We start from the raw sequence: 6,210 nt of genomic DNA on the forward strand, positions 1-6,210 counted from the left end.
CCTACCAGGTGGTGTTAGTCTTGCTGGGTCCTGCGAGGGGTGAGCAACCCATATGTCTATGTGGAGGCGTACTAAATGGGAAAGTCGCTTAGCTCCAGCTAGGGAAAAGCACAGTGTAATTATATAGGATCAAATGCAAGGCATCACTGGAAATGACGGTATGAAAGCAGAGTGCCTGGCCTCATGACACGATGCTCATCACGGGTTGACTGTGTGCCTACTTTAATTTCCCACTGTTAGGAGGTTTGCCCTTTGTAGGGAAATACTCTTTAGGATCAAATGGAGGTTGCTGTCTAGAAGTGGCACAGACTTAACACAGCGCAGATGGGATGCTCTCAAAGGCACTGGTGTAGTGGAGGCTGGTGCTGGTGGGAGGAGGTGTCCTGCACCCTGAGCCAGCCTGAGGCTGGGGAAAGCTGTCATCTGAAACTCTAGGGTTTTAGTAACAATCAGTGACAGTAAAAAGAATAACAAGCCAGATCTGTAGAGGCCTGATGTGAGTGGTCTTTATTTCTTAAGTGTTCCCGTTAAAGACATGAAGCGTCTGCCATTTTTGTGGTGTTCCCAGTCATTGCTTTTCAGGACACTGCCAGATAATTGGTTCTTGTAATTCTCTCAGACTGTCAGAGATCTCATTATTTGAGATCTCAAGTAGGGAATATTAAACCTATGCTTAGGTTAAACCATTCACTTAGGTGCCAAAATTAAGCATGTCCTTCAAGTGATTTCCTGAAAGGTTCTGCTGAAGCCCGGTGTTGCAAAGCAAATCCTATGTTATGCACACCAAAAAAAAAAAAAAAAGGAAAGAGAAAAAGACTAAGTGTAGTTGTTATGGTCTGATGGAGGCAGCAAAAGATATAATGCATATGGGAAAGTCTGAGCATTCCTGAACACAGGTTTGCAAGAAATTTCCATCCTTATCATCCATGAGTATTCATAACAGTTAAACTCTGGCAGAAAATGCTGAAGGAAAAGGAAGATGTACTGTTTCTATGAAGTATAGCCCGTGGCCAAAGGAAGAGAGACATTTCTATACTTATAACTTGTTTGTTTATTTATTTATTGCTATTAATCAACTGTAATTTCATTGCAAAGAAATAACCATGAAGAAGAAGTGCAAGTTGCTGCCTGCACAGAGGAAGCAGTGCAGTAGGAGGCATACGTACATCCATGCTGTATGGAGATACAGATCTACGCAATATGCCTTTGTGACTTGAATTTGTTTGGAAGCCAGAAGCTTATCCTATTCCTGAGTATCTTGTGGGCAGGTCAGCCAGTGTTTCCAGAGATTTGCCTGGCTCATTAGCTGATTTTTCTGAGTCAAACCGTGTACAGAAGATCTCCTGCCCATGAGAATCGGGTTGTGGCAGGGCAGTGAGCGTGAGCCAGCCCCGGCCTAGGCTGCCAGAGCAAGATGCTGCCTGCAGGAGACCACAGGGACATAACTCAGGTCCCCGCTTGTCCTCCCCCCCAGCTCCTTCAGGGCTTTGCGAGGTTTGTGGAGACTTATCCCATTGTGGAGACTTATCCCACTTTGTTTTGGGGAGGGGAGAGGATCTAGATGCAGCCCATACTGCAGACTTGCTCACAGGAAATTGCACACATTTACAAGCTTGATAATGATGAGGCCACAGTAATGATAGTTTGTAAGTTATCATTGCTCAGCATATGAATTAACGACCCTTTGGTGGAGAAATTCACACTTCCAGAATTTTTCTTCCTGCCTTCTTTGCTTCATTTTGCACCATGTTCTTTGGAGCCATGTTAGAATGAGCCTGAAAAAGAGTACTTCGAGTTGGAACCCAGCACCATACAGAAATGTGTTAGTTATAAGCCCTGATTACATAATAGCATTCATTTTAAATTATATATATATATATACATATTTTTTAAGGAAATATTTGGTGTTTTACTTGATCAAGTATAGAACATGATGCCCTTTCCTCTGAGAAACTTGTAATTTTAAAAGGGCAATTTCCTGCTCCAAGGAAAGTGGTTCTTTTGCCTCACAACTTTGCTCGGCCACATGGACGTATCTCATGCCTCTCCCTGAGAGTGTCCGCCATGTACCTGTTCCACCCCTAGTGCGTGAAGCATCACTGGTGTCTGTGTTACCCTGCCCTCTTATTCACTCCCTGACCAAAGACCAGGCTCAGTGGTGTACTGGAAGACTGAAGAATAGCAATGATGCAATATCATGGTCTCAGGAATGCACAAAACTCTCTTTCCAAACAGTCCAGGGAAAAAAATCCTTTTTAATTTGTAGGAGGCTATGTCAGAGGCTCTGATGGACATTCAGGACATTTGGAGTGCCACAGCTCATGGCTCCATCAGCGAGGTGACTGACGCCAGCTGACCCCAGGGTCCTGCGGATGATGGCACTGCACATCCATGCGATAGGATATTCCAGCTCACCTTCAGAAGCGTTATGTAGTGCTCTGCTTGGCATCCAACTTGGCTTCGGTCTCTGCTCTCTTTGGCACCACCAAGCCATGCTCTGTTTTGCAGCTTGGACATGTCCGTAGGTACTGAAATGTTTGTGAAATTGGATGAAACTTTCTCTCCCCAATACCTAAACCATTTTGAAAAGGGAGATTTAAGTATGAAAAGGGAGATTCAAGTATTGTAGCAGTTCTTATTTTTTTCTGTATAGTCTTCATATTAGCAGCATTTCATTTAGAATTCAAAAGGCAAACTCCGCTTTTTTAGCAGTGTAGCACTTGCAAGCACAGCTGTAAATTCATTTTGACCCAGTGTATGAGTTTCAAAACTGTTAGACCCCTCTATTTAAAATATGCTGACTGATTTTCACAGATCACTGGGAAGCTTCTGCTCTGATGCTGTGTCAAAGCATATTTTAGAGGAACAAATCAAAAAATCCTCAGCAGTGCACTGCATGAAATAATAATTTGAAGGGCTAAAGCCTTATACCATGATGCTCTATAATCCTGTCTCAATGCATTGCTGTGAGTAAAGACTCCTCTAAAAGCATGTCACTGTTCTAGTTTATAACACTTTATAATTACAAAAGTGTAATCAATAAAATGTCTTAAGTGGTTCCTGAGTAGAGAAAATGATTAATGCACAATGTCTAATACACAGATATATTTAAAGCAATTTCCATAGTGAAGAGTTGTAACATTTTCATGAAGTTAAATTCTAATACGCTACTGACAAGTAACTTTCTTATTTTACTTGCCGACTTCTAGTTAGCCACTTGGGAATTTCCATATTATGGCAAAAACACTTGTGATATATATATATATTATATATATATATATATATATATATATATACACACACACACAGATTTATGTAAAGGCTATTCCTCTGCCCTGCACTATGGTATGGGAAGGGACTGTATATAGACCTATAGATGCTGAATAGGGAAGAATATTCCTGCCCTTACTAGAGCATGTGTTCTCACCATGTACTTTGGAACTGTAAAATAAGAATGGCTTCATTAGGAGCTGGTTATGACAAAGCTGCAAATTGCAGGTGTTTTTATTTCTGTCTCACTGAGGCCCTGCTTGTGAATCTGGTTTCCAATGTGCACAACTGCTTCTGACACCACACGGGGTCCTTGGCAGACACAAATGGCACAATGCATATGTAAAACAAATGATATGTAATATTGTTAATAGCTGCTCTAGGAATCCTAATTTAATATTACGGTAAACTTAAAATGATATACTTATAAGAGAAAGGTTTTCTTTAACTAGAAATAGACCTTACTTTACGCTGCTCTCCTCATTCTTTACTCATAACTCCTGCAAAATGCTTATTGATTTTAGTGGGAGTCTTGCTGAAATACAGGCTGAGTAGGGAATGCTGTGGGAAGCCCTTTGCTCTCTTCGTGATGGAGGTTAGTCATAACACAAAGCACCTGAAGCTGTTGTGACTCATCCCATCCTGAAAAAAGAATGACGGGGGCAGTACTTTTCCACATGTTACTGTGCTGAAGGAAAAACATTGTAAGGATTTCAATAAATAGTCTGAGACACCAGAAAGGATGTTTAATTTCAGATTATGACTCTTCCGTATTCAAGCATGAAAAAGGAGCACAGTTTGTTGTCTTTCTTTAGGTTTGTGATTTGTGTGCACTAAAATTGTATTAGCTCCAGTAAAACATAGGAATATTTCTCAGCTAGCAGCATGCACGTCTTCTAGGGAAGTCATTATGTTTAGGTGGTCTCATTATCCCTGACAATAATACTGCAATTAGCAACCATTCATAAAAATTGCACATTATTTATATAATATGATCTTTCTGTATTGGCAGAAATAAGCTTTTAGAAAAGCTGCTCGTTATTGGCGTGTAGTTGTACAGTACTGTTAAGTAAAATTTGCTCAGGGACTCATTAGCAGGTAATAGGTTGTCAACCCATGTCTCCAACAGACATAGCATGCTATTTGCCGTTCAACATATGTAAAATTAGAAAGTACATTTGCAGGAGGCTTTGTGTGGCCTTTAAAGGCTGCTATTCAACCTCTCCGAAGCTGGTCTGCTCGCTCAGGTCATCGCCGGTTACAAGGGAGAGGGTTCCTGGAGCTGGCTCAGACCTTGGGGTTCAAAAGAACAGCCCAGGACATCCAGGCCTTGACTTCTTGTAATGCTAGTACTTGTGAATCTGCTTTTTCACATCTCATGTAAGGCTCGTACAGTGTTGTGTGTGAATTTAACGCATTTTGAGTGTCCGACCGTTTTCTTCAGTCAGTAGCTGGAGTTTCCAGCAATGTTGCCCTTTGCCAATGCCCTCATCATATGGATATGAACAAGCTTTTGCTTACAAGGCCAACGTTTAGGTACAGGGCTTCTTGTCTGTGCCTTTGAGCCTTTGTCCTTGTCCTTGAGTGTTGCTTGCTGCTTCTCTTAATCCCTACCTCTGAAATCGCTGCCACGCCACGAGGTATGGGAATTTCTGAATAAATAAGCTCAACAAGTGGAAACAGGCTGTTTGTAAGGCTGCATGATGTTTCCTTGTTTATTTAACTTCTGCAGGACATTAAATAAATCTGCTGTCTGCTGTCAGAAAGATGTTGCATGTCTGCACGACGTAGAAGTGTGAGTCTAGCCTTCCACTACGTGAGTTACATGTGTTGAAGTCGTGAAGTGGTTCCTTCGAATGATGAGATGCTCCCGTATGTAACAGATCAGGAGCTGTCACTTTTCTAAACAACAAAAAAATAAAAATCCAAGTTATGAATTATGAATGTTTGTTCATTTTTTTCTGCGTAGCTTCCTTCTTGCAGCAGCATCTGTAATGATGCAGCTGGTTCTCAGCTAAGACATACGGAGTCCCATTTCCTGCCTTTTTCTGTCCTTGAGTAATTGTTACTGTTGATTTTAATGACTTTAGTAACAGTGATCCACACAGAGAAAGCGTGCTGCCATGATCGTGCAGTGCAATCTGAAAATAAAAGAATAAAACTCTTTCAGGTACAAAAGTTCTTCCAAGTCTAACAAAAATGAGAACCGAAGAGATCGCTGTCTCATTACTGAGCAGAAGTGCAGGCAGCTTCACTTAAAGCTCCCTGGCTGGTGGAAGGATGCCTCAAATCCCTCCTGCACCCAGCTGGTCAGTACAGGTGCTGTAAGCATTTGCTACTTAGGTCCACGGACATCAAACATGAATGATTGTGTCTCCATCAAACGTGTGTTGGAAAATAAGTGGACTATATAATCAAATGTAATTACAGGCTATTCCTACTTCGAAAACAATATTTGGGCTTTGTTCTGATGCTCTTTTCCAATCGAAGTCTGAACTTTGTTTCAGCCACTGTCTGACAGTAGGAGACTATTGTGCTTGAATAACAATGCAGCCAACAGACTGTTTTTTCACAAACCAGTGCATGGATCTCTGTTGTAGTGTCCTCCCTAAATTTACTATATTAATGTATTATTATTTATTTGTAACATAATTTGTTCATACATTATTATTATTTATTCTTTTACAGGTACAGAACAGGACAATTTGAATGGAGATACCTGCTTTTTATACTGGCTGTGAGTTAGTTGACTCCGATAATCTATTTTTCAAGGAAAAACAAACAAAAACCACATGGATTTCATTCCCTTATAAAACACTTCTTTGTATAATGGTTTCATAGATTAGTATATACCTTAGTGGACCATCTTTCTCCAAAGATGTGGTACCAGGAAGGAAGAATTGCTGATCTACGGTACATTTGAGTGAGTACCCAGTGATA

Source organism: Cygnus olor, chromosome 10 (assembly GCF_009769625.2).
Source record: "Cygnus olor isolate bCygOlo1 chromosome 10, bCygOlo1.pri.v2, whole genome shotgun sequence".
NCBI classification, from domain to species: Eukaryota; Metazoa; Chordata; class Aves; order Anseriformes; family Anatidae; genus Cygnus; species Cygnus olor.